Source organism: Ursus arctos, unplaced genomic scaffold (assembly GCF_023065955.2).
Source record: "Ursus arctos isolate Adak ecotype North America unplaced genomic scaffold, UrsArc2.0 scaffold_12, whole genome shotgun sequence".
NCBI lineage: Eukaryota > Metazoa > Chordata > Mammalia > Carnivora > Ursidae > Ursus > Ursus arctos.
Genome location: NW_026622786.1, coordinates 41,796,436 through 41,809,377, shown reverse-complemented (window position 1 = coordinate 41,809,377; position 12,942 = coordinate 41,796,436). Strand labels below are relative to the sequence as shown.

The 12,942-nt window shown below is 39.0% G+C and overlaps 1 non-coding gene across 1 annotated transcript; it reads right to left on the bottom strand.

Annotated features, from left to right (window-relative positions):
• Nucleotides 1-11,854: 11,854 nt before the first annotated feature.
• On the bottom strand, nucleotides 11,855-11,958 carry LOC113254873 (U6 spliceosomal RNA). The gene has a single exon (XR_003315994.2). It is a non-coding gene; the product is annotated as a U6 spliceosomal RNA (small nuclear RNA).
• Nucleotides 11,959-12,942: the final 984 nt, after the last annotated feature.

The following is a 12,942-nucleotide window of genomic DNA, read 5'->3' as shown; positions in this document are numbered from 1 at the left end:
TCCAAAACAGTCTTGGTTTTCTGAATCATCCTGAGAATTGGATTAGTTCCATGTTAATTTTTATGCCTCATCTACTGTATTCTTTATCTATGAACATTTTCCTGCCTTCTCTGAGCAGGTAGAAACCCCAGAGAAGGGCAAATTGAAACAGTTCTAGAAATTAGCAAAATGTTAATTAAGTTTCCCCTTGCTGAGGGAAAAGCTGAACTTGGCAGTGTTTCAGGGAGAATAAAGGATTCATGCTTATACTAATTAAGAGTGTTACTCAAGTGAAATAATTGGAAGTCAATGCAAACCCAAAGCTTAGTAAACAAAGAGTGGTGCTGAGTTGGAATAAAAGTAAATGGGTAAAATGATGTGTCCAAAAAGCAGTTGGTATTTCTCACCAGAATAATTATGTTAGGATAATTTTACACACAGCTACTAACCACCATTACCCTCCATCCCCAACCCTCAATACCCAGGCTCTATTGTCATGTAAACAATCTGCTAATCTTGCAGCATTAATGCAACTCAAGGAAAAATCTCAAAGGAGAACATAGTGACCTTGGTTGGCCTGTTTCCTTAACCAGATGGGGGACATCGTTTGGCTGCTAATTCCCCAGGCAGAGCTTCAGGGGGCACTGCTCCTCTCACCTGCCCATTTTCAGTCTTCCTTACTGCTTTCTTCATGTTCTTTCATCTCATCTCCACAGGAATAGGTTTATCTTGGGCAAAGTCATCTCATTTCCACACAGATCATTTCTGAGTGGTTGTTTCCTCCTGATTTTTACTTTTCGTTTCCTCCTGATTTTTACTTATTTTTTTCTTTTGAATTTATCTTTGCTTTACCCAGATAGTATGACCTTTTTGATGAAGAGCAGATTTTTATCTTTGTATCCCCAGCATCTAACATGAACACCGGGAACATAGTGGCTGCTCATTTTGTTGATAATATGAGCACATCAATGAAATATTTATCTACTTATCTATCTCCCCATTGCATAGTACCAAACACACTGCCTGGCACATAGTAGGTTCTCAAGCAAAGTTTATTGAGTAAATGAATAACAACCAGGGGCTTACTGATATATCTCAGCATATTGCAAAAGAATAATAAGCTCTGAATAGAATTGAGAATATACTACCACAGAAGTAGGTAACGAAAGGTTGCCAAGTTGGTCTTCCAACAATTCCTGGGAAATGGGGCAAGAGGACTGAAATGCCATGAGGGATAATTTTTAAGAGACCATAGGTGAGTATTCTTGCTATGCAAACTTTACAAAGTCAAGCACATTTCTGATTTGAAGCAGAGAACAACACATCCTCTCTTTCCTTGAGATGAAATACAAACTTTAAATGCTCTCTTGAAAATCATTATGAAATCCTTTCAAGCAAATAGCCTCAGGGAGTTGAAATCTGAGCTGATGTCTGAGTCAGACAGCTGGAATAATTTTCATTAGCAGAACTACTTGTGCCACTGCTGATTTGGTAAATACCTCAGAGCACATCACATTTATTCCCCCAGTGGATGACCTTAATTTGCTTCAGCCAAGATGAACAAAGAAATGATGAAGAACAGAGCCTATTTCTTTCTCAGTGATATGTTCAGGTCTGAAAATCTGATGAGATGATGATCTGTTTATTTCTATCTGTGTTTCCCTCAACATTTTCCAAGCTCTTTACTCTTTCCTCCATCTTTGCCCACAGTTTTTTAATACATTTTAATTATCTGGATATAGTCATTTTTCCTGTCGTGTTAACCTTATAGAATTGGATTTCCTATTTCTATATTAACTGCGGTGATAATTAAAACAAAGCAACAACAACAAAAAACCAAAAAAAAAAAAAAAACTAAGGTGATAATTAGTTTGATCCCAGATATGTCATATTTTTTTCTTGTTAATCCAGACGTCCAAACTGATAACAACATATCCAAATTTGAGCAACGTCTCAATTTCTTTGAGGTAGTGTTATGTATTGGGAAGATCATAGGTTTTAGAATCAGACATATCTGTTTGACTCCTGACTTTGTTACTTACTCCAAGATGTGTGACCTTCAGTATATTTCTTAATACCTCCTGGTTGGAAAAATGTGGAAAAAACCCAACTACATCATAGGAATTGCTTGAGATTTAATTAAATTAAAAGACCTCCTTAGTAAATGATATTTTTTCCCCCAAGCAAGCACTTTAACTAACATTGGAGTTTAATGTTGATTCTCTAATCTTACTTTTAAAGAGCCTTGCTAATGACTAGTCTTAGCATCAGGAAATGCAGCAATAATTAGCAATAAGACATTAAGATTTTGTGACATTTAAAAATAATACTTTGGTGATACAGCTCTATTCTCTGCAAATTGAATAGTTGAAAAGAAAGAGATGATCCATATTTAATACAGTATTTTATTTTACTGATGAGGAAAGTGTAACTTAACAAGGAGTTGATTGACTTGGCGAAGATCACACAGACAGTTAAGTCCGATTAGATTCATGGATTTCCAGTTGAGGGCTACTATGCTTCATCCAGTGATTTCTCACTACTATCCTCCTCCTGTTTGTATCATCTCCATCCTACTTCAGAACCTCATTACTTCTCACCAAGACTAGATCAAGAGCATCTTACTTGACACCTCTGTCTCCAAGGTGCTGTTCTCTCCAACCCATCCTCTTTGGTATGGTCAGATTAATCAGATTGTTACATTCTCCTGCTCAGATACCTCTACTGGTTCTCCATTGTCTATTAAGTCATTTCTAAACTCATTAGCCTGGCACTTAATGTCTTTCACAATATGGCCTCACATTCATACATTTATTTGACAAGTGGTATTGAGTGCCTACTATAAGCCAGGTCTAGGTTCTGGGACTATAACAGTGAACTAAACATAATCTCTGCCCTCTCCGAGTTTATATTCTAGTTCAGTGGTTCTCAAAGTGTAGTAGGGGGTCTGGAGGAGCTCTGAGACGCACTCAAGGTATCTGCAAAGTGAAAATTACTTTCATAATAATACTGAGACGTTATTTGTCATTTTGACTCTCATTTTTTTATGTGTATATAGGGAGGTTTCCCAGGGCTACCTGATGTGTGGTATCACAGCAGACTGAATGTGGATTGAATGTGGAAGCAGATGTGGGAATCTAGGTGTCTTTTATTAGACCAGAAATTAAGGAGGATTGAAAAAATATAAAGCAATGCTATTCTTTTAATGATTTTGTTTGAAAACATTTTTTTCCATAAAAATATTATTTATAGTAACATGTAATGGGTTTATTTTTGTTATTTTAAAATGCATTAATAAATATTTTAAAGTTTATCAATTAAAATTCTTTTTTTTCAAAATCAGCTTTATTGAAGTATAATTGATATATAAAATACTGCATATGTTTAGTGTATATAATTTGATGAATTTGGATATATGCACATATCCATGAAACCATTGCCACAGTCAAGGTAATAAACATATTCATCACCTCTAAAAGTTTCCTCATGCCCCCCTTCCCCTGTTTTTGTGGTAAGAACAATTAACATGAAATTTATTCTCTTTACAGGAGTTTTAAGTGCAACAATACAGTGTTCTTAACTATAGGCATTATGTTGTACGGCAGATCTCTAGAAATTATTCATCTTGTATAACGAAAACTTTCTACCAGTTTTAATACAGCAGGTATTTATAGATGTATCCTATATAAACTAAAGCTCTTTGGGGCCGTTAGTACTTTTTTAAAGAGATTTATTTATTTATTTGAGAGAGAGAGAGTGAGCTGGGGGAGGGGAAGGGAAAGAAAGAGAGAATCTCAAGCAGACTCCCTGCTGAGCATGAAGCCCAATGCAGGCTCAATCTCATGACCCATGAGATTATGACCTGAGCCAAAATCAAGAGTCAGACACTTAACGGACTGAACCACCCAGGCACCCTGGCCCTTAGTAATTTTTAAGAATGTAAAGTGGTCCCAGGGGCACCTGGGTGGTGCAGTCGTTAAGTGTCTGCCTTCGGCTAAGGGAGTGATCCTGGTGTTCTGGGATCGAGCCCCACATCAGGCTCCTCCGCTGGGAGCCTGCTTCTTCCTCTCCCACTCCCCCTGCTTGTGTTCCCTCTGTCGCTGGCTGTCTCTCTCTGTCAAATAAATAAATAAATAAAAATCTTAAAAAAAAAAAAAAAAAAAAGAATGTAACGTGGTCCTGAGACCAAAATGTTTGAGAACTGCAATTTTAGTTATTCTAGAAAATAAACAGCATAGAATCAGTGTAATAGAGCATCGGATAATAACAAAGGATGTGAAAAAAAAATGCAGCTGGGGAAGAAAATAGATCAATTGGATGATCAGTAAGGATCACGATCTATGACCTGTGCTCTGGTTAAACGGAATCACCTAACCTTCCCTGCATACAGTCCATGCTTTTCTACTTCCATGCTTTGTAATGCTGTTTCTTCTGCCTGTTTTGTCTTTTTTTCCCATTTTCATTTCTTAAATATCAATTCTTCTTTCAGGGCCCAACTGAAATGTCACCTGAGCCATGATTCCTTCCCTCATTTTCTAACAGAAGTGATTTGTCTCCCTTTTATTGTTCCTAGCCTCAATGATAATATTTTGATCTTACAACACTCATAATTTTATGTTTTGTACAAATTTATAGTTATATATATACCACTCATACCCTTCTCAAGTTTATGAAAATTCTTAAAGTTGGGGACTGTTTCTTACTTACCTAAGTACAAACCTTCTTTGTACCAGTGAGGCTTAGGTTCAGAAATAACAGAAAACCTCCAAATAATAGTGGTTTCATCAAGATGGAAGTGTATTGTTTCTCATGTAAGTCAGGCAGTGAGCAGTCCAGGGCTCAAGTGAGTCTTGCTATAAAAGTCTTTAGGCCTGGTAATTCCTTCCAGCTTACTGCTCAAGTATCCTGACTGTGGTCCTCAGCCTTCAGACAGCAGCATCTTTGTTTCAGTACGAAGAAAGGAGAGGCAAAGATAAAGGGGCTAACAGTATGCATCAGCTCTCTGTTAAGGAAGCTTCCTGGAAGCTGCTAAGGTGACTCTTCTATTTATACCCCATTGGTAGAACTTAGTTACAGGTGCATACCTAACTGCAAAGGAGGCTGGGGAATGTAGTCTTTTTTTTTTTTTAAGATTTATTTATTTATTTGTGAGAGAGTGCACGTGCACAGTTGCAAGCGTTGGGGGAGGGGCAGAGGGAGAGAGACAGAGAGGATCTCAAGCAGACTCCCTGCTGAGTGTAGAGCCCAAGGCAGGGCTTGATCTCACTACCCTGAGATCATGGCCTGGGTCAGTTGCTCAATCTACTGAGCCACCTAGGTGTCCCAAGTCTGGGAAATTTAGTCTTTTTTTTTTTTTTTTTTAAAGATTTTATTTATTTATTTGACAGAGAGAGACGCAGTGAGAGAGGGGACACAAGCAGGGGGAGTAGGAGAGGGAGAAGCAGGCTTCCCGCTGAGCAAGGAGACCATGCAGAGCTTGATCCCAGAACGCTGGAATTATGACCTGAGCCAAAGGCAGACGCTTAATGACTGAGCTACCCAGGCGCCCCTGGGAAATGTAGTCTTTATTTTTAGTGGTCTTGTGCTCAGCTGGATAAAGGCGAGCATAAATATTGGGGGCAACTCTCAGTGTCTCTTACACTCACTTCTCAGAGTTCTACCATGGGCACTAGTTCTGGTTAAAGGCTTAAAATTAACTAGCAGGTAAGTAATACCAAGCTTCAGTTTCAGAATTATTTGTTGGATAATGAATACGGGGGAGGAGGTATTAGAAATGATTAAGGAACTCTATAGTCTCTCTTTTCAAACTGAATTATGGCAGTGTTCACCAGTTGCTCAATTGCTACCATTAGGCTAGGAAGTCTTTTTTAGAACTACCACTTTGTTGTTATCACCATTTCACCTTCTGCTTACCCTTCCCAACAGTGATAAAGACTTCACTCAAACCTTTCTTGCCAGAAGTGTCCCCAAGCTTTCCTGTGTCTTGTGATACCCTGGCCTCAGGTCTTCCCTGTAGACTTCTCACAGGGGAAAAATACTGCCTAGAGGGTGCCTGGGTGGCTCATTTTGTTAAGTGTCTGCCTTCAGCTCAGGTCATGATCCCAGGGTCCTGGGATTGAGTCTCACATTGGATTCCCTACTCAGCGGGGCATCTGCTTCTCCCTCCCCCCCCCCACTTGTGAGATCTCAGTCTCTCTCTCTCTCTTGTAAATAAATAAAATCAAGAAAGAAAGAAAGAAAGAAAGAAAGAAAGAAAGAAAGAGAGAGAGAGAGAGAGAGAAAGAAAGAAAGAAAGAAAGAAAGAAAGAAAGAAAGAAAGAAAGAAAGAGAAAGAAAGAAAGAAAGAAAAGGAAAGGAAAGAAAAAAAAATACCTCCTAGAGAAAAAACTCCTGGTGGCTTGCTCCAGTTATTAGGTTAGTATGCATATTTGTTCCACATTTATAATTTCAAAGTACTAAAAATTTTAGAGCATTGAACCTATGCTCTATATTTGCTTTCCAGTTTTTTCTCACTGCATGCATATCTTTGTAAATAATAAATCCTACCTTTAAGTTTTGAACCTGGATCTTTATTTCCACAGAATATTTCACTGGGTGCTACAGAAGCATCCTCCGACCACCTCTACCGCACACCTTCACACACATAATATTTACATCTGGTTCTTAACACTTTCAGGAAGCACTCACTCCTCCACAAAGAAAAGTCTGAGATTTCTACACAATTGAACTTGTATTTATAATAGTCCATCTGGTTTATCGTCATTGTCTATAAATATAGAAACTTGCAGTTTTAGGATTAACCAGGTGTTAATTCTTTGAAAAAGTTGAAATTAAAAAAAGAGAACTTGTTAGAGATGGCATTTGCTGTGTTTGTTTTTACTTAATTTTTCTTTCTTTTTTTTTTTTTTAAATATTTTATTTGTTTTTTTTGACAGAGAGAGAGTGCACACGCCTGAGTGAGCACAAGCAGGGGGAGGGGCAGATGCAGAGGGAGAAGCAGGCTCCCCACTGAGCAAGGGTCCTAACGTGGGACTTGATCCCAGGAGATCATGACCTGAGCCGAAGGCAGACGCTCAACTGACTGAGCCACCCAGGCGTCCCCTAATTTTTCATTTGTGCATGTCTTATTCTCTTTGAACTATATACTTCTTGAGGACTATGCTGTTCCTGAAATAGCAGTTACAACGTGAAACAGAGTTGCCATTAGCTGACAAAAATTAAGACGATGATGAAATGGGATTTGCTTTGTCATAGAATGAAATTTTCACAAATAAGTGAATACTATAGAGGAAGCTTTCATCATCTATCCATTTATCTCACAAATATTTATTGAGGGCCAACCACAGTGCCAGCACTATGGTAGATACAGAGGAGAGCTATATTGATATGGTCTCTGTCCTTATGGTAGCTACAGCCTTGAAGAGAAAGACGGACAAAGAGGTAGTAACCGTAAAATATGATGAATGCTTGTTAGAGAAGCCCAGATTGGAAGTACTCAACGTGAGGGGGAATATTAACTTAGTTGTAGTCTTTATGGAGTTTTCACATACAAATAACTTCTTTGAGCCTCACAAAATCCTCTGCCTTTGTGAGGAATTATTCTTCTCATTTACAGATGAGGAATTAGTCTCAGAAATTAGCAAGACCCAATTTCCCGTAGGCCCAGACTTCGGCTAGTGACTCTAAACCCAATGTTCTCATCACTGTCCCACACAGCAGCTAGAGTGCCAAGGGGTGTGACATCGGTGGCTGTGCTGTGTCTGCTCCCAGTCTTTTTGCCCTCACCCCAAGCTTTCAACCCCCATTGGCATCAATTAATTAATCATTGTCATCCATCGCAGCTGCCTGGGAGCCATGTGGGTGTTCTGGCCAGCGTGGCCCTAAGTGCTCTTTAACGAGGGCTGGTAATCTAGTGTTCATTCTGGGAGCAGCCCCTGCAATTAGGAAAGGGGCCAGGGGATCTTTCAAGCAGACAGAAACTACAGAAACTCAGCCAAAAAGCCTTATTAGGATGAGCCATCATGCAGCAGTATGCTCAGTGGTCTGTTTTCCTGTCCTATTAAGTAGAAGTCAGTTGCTTCAAAGAGAAAATAACATTGAAATGTCCAAGTTCATTTTATTTTATGTTTAGTACTATTGAGTTGGACAGAATAATGAACACTGCTGTTGGGCATTTTCCTTTATCGTTCTGAATACCCAACTGAATAGCCAACCATTCCCTGATTCTTCCAGAAAACCTTCTTTCTTATGAATTTTTGAACCTGTTGGAAATTTCCAAGTGATAATAGAGTCTCTCAGGGAGTAGTGTGCCTTATTAATAACCCTGGTAAAATTGAAGAGGCGGTGATAATTATTTCCTTGATTTGTGGTATAGTGGAAAGACCACGGACCTGGGGTCAATCTGAATTATCTCAACTCTTTCACTTTCTAGCTGTGTCAATTTGGGAAAGTTTCTGGACTTCCTTGTGCCTCAGTTTCTTCAAAGGATGGTTGTGAGGGTTAGAAGAAAAATGTGTTATGTAGCTAGTACAGTTTCTGGGACATAACTGGTCCCCAATAAATGGGAAATATTATTATGATGGTTAAAACTCCCTCTTTTCCCCCTGAGAACTCAGTGCAAACTCTAGCATCTCTTCTAAACCTGACCTTTCTGGCAATACTATTTCCTCAGGACCTTTACCTTTATTATAAATTTATTTCTTTTTTATTTGTTGAGGTATAATTGACATAGAATTATATTGTTTCAGGTATACAACATAGTAATTCAACATTTGTGTATATTGCAAAATAGTCACCCCAATGTAAGTGAAATAATGTGGTATTTGTCTCTCTCTGTCTGATTTATTTCACTTAGCATAATAGCCTCAGAGTCAATCCAGGTTGTTGCAAATGGCAACACTGTATTCTTTTTTTATGGCTGAGTAACATTCCATTGTGTGTGTGTATATATATATCTTTATCTATTCATCCATAAATGGATACTTAAGTTGTTTCCATATCTTGGCTATTGTAAATAATGCTGCAACGAACATGGTGTGCATATATCTTTTCGAATTACTGTTTTTATTTTCCTCAGATACCCAGAAGTGGAATTGCTGAACTGTATGGTAGTTCTATTTTTAATTTTTTGAGGAAACTATACTGTTTTCCATAGTGGTTGCACCAAATTACATTCTCACCAACAGTGCACAGGAGTTCCATTTTATCCACATCCTCACCAACACTTGTTAGTTCTTGTCCTTTTGATAACAGCCATTCTGACAGGTGTAAGGTGATATCTCATTGTGGTTTTGATTTGTATTTCCCTGATGAATAGTGGTGTTAAGCATATTTTCATGTGCATGTTGGCCATCTTCTCTGGAAAAATGTCTAGTCAGATCTCCTGCCCATTATAAATTGGATTTTTTTTCTTTGTGATTTAGTTGTATGAGTTCTTTATAGATTTTGGATATTTTCTTCTTATCAGATACAGATATATGATCAGCAAATATATTCTATCCAGTAGGTTTCCTTCTTGTTTTGTTGATGGTTGCCTTTGCTTTTCAGAAGCTTAGTTTGATGTAGTCCCACTGTTTATTTTTTCTTATGTTTTTCTTGCCTTTGGACTCAGATCCAAAAAAACCTCAAGCCCCCAAAACCCAGAATGTTGCTAAGATTGATGTCAAGAAACTTAGAGCCAAAAACATCTAAGATGTCCCAGTATGTAGGCAGTGCCTGGTGATGGGGACTTTGGGGATTATACTATACAAAAGTCAAAGCAGACAGTCATGCATAGTAGGTCCTCTGCTGTCTAAATTCCACTTCCTTTGTAGGAAACTTAGGGAATTAGCGCAATCCTTGAAGAATTACTGGGTCCACAGCTATAGTGGTTGGGTGAGATACAGTATGCATGATTATAAAACATAAATGAACATGTGGATCTTAGGACAGTGCTTCTCAAACTCTCTGTACCATCTGTCTCAAAATCGTCTGGAGGACTTATAATACATACAGATAACTTAACTAGAGTATCTGGGGGATGGATCCTGGGGATGTCCATTTTAAATTGGATACCCAGAGGATCTTGTATTAAGGTTAAAGAAGAGCGGATAATTCATATTAGATGCCAGATTGAGAGCCATATCAGAGAGACCTGATATAAAGGATCACTGACCCTGTGAAGAAGTTGCCTTTTCCTTACTCATCGAAGAGTGGCTTGCAGAAAGGCTGGTTACACTGAAAAGAAATCCAGGAACAAGGCTTTTGTCCTGGCAGTAGGACTGCAAGATCTCAGTCTGGAAAGAGAGTTGAGGTTTTTGGAATAAGAATAAAGGCAAAAAGAATCCCAAGGACAAGAAATTAAACAGAGAGACTGGGGATTGGACAATATACGATAGAGGATTTGCAACAGGGTTGCCTGTTATCCTTCCACCCTCCCCAGCTAGACTGTGGTCTCCCTGAGGGTTGGGTTCATAACTTCTTTATCTACATTTCTTTCTTACTTAATACTGGGCTAGCACAAAGTATGCTTTCAAATATTTACTAAAGAACAAATAAATAAATGCAAGTTTAGATTAGTGGCAAGGGTGGTTGATGCTAAGCTCTCAAATATGGACTCCAGGTACCTGAAGATCTCTTGGCTCAGTTCACACTTGGTCCTGGGAGTTGAGTTTGGGGCTGCATGTGTAGTTTTGACTTTGAATAGAGGGATTAACCAGCTTAACTCCAGACATAGACTGAACCTACAGTTAGGATAGTTTAGGACATATTCTGGAAGAAAGTGTGATTTGATTCTGCTTTGAAGGTAAGATAGACATTAGATGATTCACTTCAGTGTAACTCAACAAACATTAATTGGATATCTACTCCATGCAATGGCTTAACAACACAATGGTGAATAAAATAGAGTCCTTGCTCTGGAGGAGACCAACAGGTAAAAGAAGAATGACCCAAATATAACGTTATAGGTGATGTTGAAAGAGAAATTATGTAGGGAATTTGAGAGGAGAGAGAATCTTTCCCTGGGACTTAACAACTGGTCAGGCTGTGCTCTACAGTCAAGACAGTGAAGGGCTTTTCAAGTGGAGAAAACAGCCAGAACAGAGGTGGGAAGGAATGAAAATGAAGGTACCTTGGGAAGTGGTGTCAGGGCTCTGGTGGGTGAGAGCACAGAGCAGATCATGGGTGGTGGGTTCTGGACCTCGTGGGTCATATTAACAAGGCAAGGTTTTTTCTGGAAACATTTGGATTTGTCAAAGTGTTTTTTAAGGGGTGGGATCACACAATTCAACTTCTATTTAGAAGCTGAATGTGGACTGCATGGTCTGGGGGAGGCAGAGAGGCTGGAGCAATCTGGGCAGGGCAGCAGAGTGAGCAAAAGTTTAATGAAATGAATTACCACTGAGGTACTAATGGTAAATAATGGTTTAAGATAAGTACCCTCTGAGTGAGCTGCTCGCCTTTGAATAGGCTCTCCACACCAGAGGTGTGATGACTACAACAGACTTACCAGGCTCTAGGAGGGCACTTTGCTTGTCTGTTGTTTAGTCTCCCCACTCCCACCGCTGGTTCTTGCTACCTGGCCTGCCCTGAAAATGAAAAGCAGTTCTGTGATCTGAAGGAGAGTTCACCAGCTCCAGGGCATAGGTTGCTCTGTGATTTTTAACAATTGACCAGCGTGAGCTCTTTCTCTTTACCTTAAAGAATTCCTCCTCATGTCAAAGCCATTACAAATGAACATTATCTGGCAGGTCTCAAACCACGCTGATTTTTGAGAACAGAGCCAGCAACTTGTCTTTTCTTCAAATGGTATTTGGTCTTAGGACCTGGATTTACAAGCCCAATTGCTATGTTATTATATGGATTTTTTTTTTTAATTTGGAATGCTTCAAAAAAAATAAATATGGAACACGTCACGAACTTGTGTGTCATGGTTGTGCCGAGGCCCTGTTAATCTCTGTATCGTTCCAATTTTAGTATATGTGTCACTGCATTGAGGACTGGATTCTTTTTACCAGCATCCTAGTGTCACATTTTCTCAGCTCTGAGTTCTTGTTTTTGGGTCAATAAATGTGTTAGAAAGTTGTGTGGGTTAAAACAAAATTAAAAAGTGATTAAAATTGTTCTCTTTTTCCATACTTTCATTCTTTCCTACCTACCCCGTCTTCACAAACCAAACAAACATACTGTCTCTTCAAATAAGCTCTGTGTTTAGATAATTACAGAAATGACACATCGTATGGTCTGATTTTGCCCAGATTGTGTAGTAGTGACATACGAGAAGGACTGTTGGATCAAAAATAAAAACACCTGGGTTATTATGTTCCTTTCAATGGCATTAACTAGATGTGTAACCTGGGGAAGTTTGCTACACTTTTCCCAGCCTCAACTGCTATAATATGAGGGAGATAGATTGTATTCTCCCTCTATAATTCTTTCTAATTCTAAGAATTAGGGTTTCTATAAGCTACACAGGAGTGATGACATATCTTGAGTGCTGCTTTGGAAAAGTTGATTCACCTGTGTAATGCACATTTGTTGATTGCTTCTTTGGTATCTATTTTTTCATTTCTACAACAGTCTTCATTTTTTTGCCTCTAGGGATATGTTTACTTTGCTTAGTTCTGCAGCCAGCATGGAATGGACACCATTTCTGGCTCCAGAGGTGAATCCTGACTGGCTTAAACCAACAAGTATATAGCATTCCCTGAGTGAGGTGGTTCCAGGTTGGGCAACTAGCTAAATGCAGGCCACCGAGAGGGGCAAAAATTCTTTTCACTGGGGGCTTCCAGGAACGAGCTTCCTTTTTCTTTTGTGAGAGGTGATGAAGAGCTTCTCTTCCACTGGTGTTGTGAAGAAGCGAGATCTAGAATAACTGCTATCATGAGGGAAGCTGAGCAGAGCCCAGAGAATCCCAAAGGAGCCAGAGCCCAGTGACTATATGAAGCTCTGGGTCAAACCATACCTGCAACAGTATCTGACCTT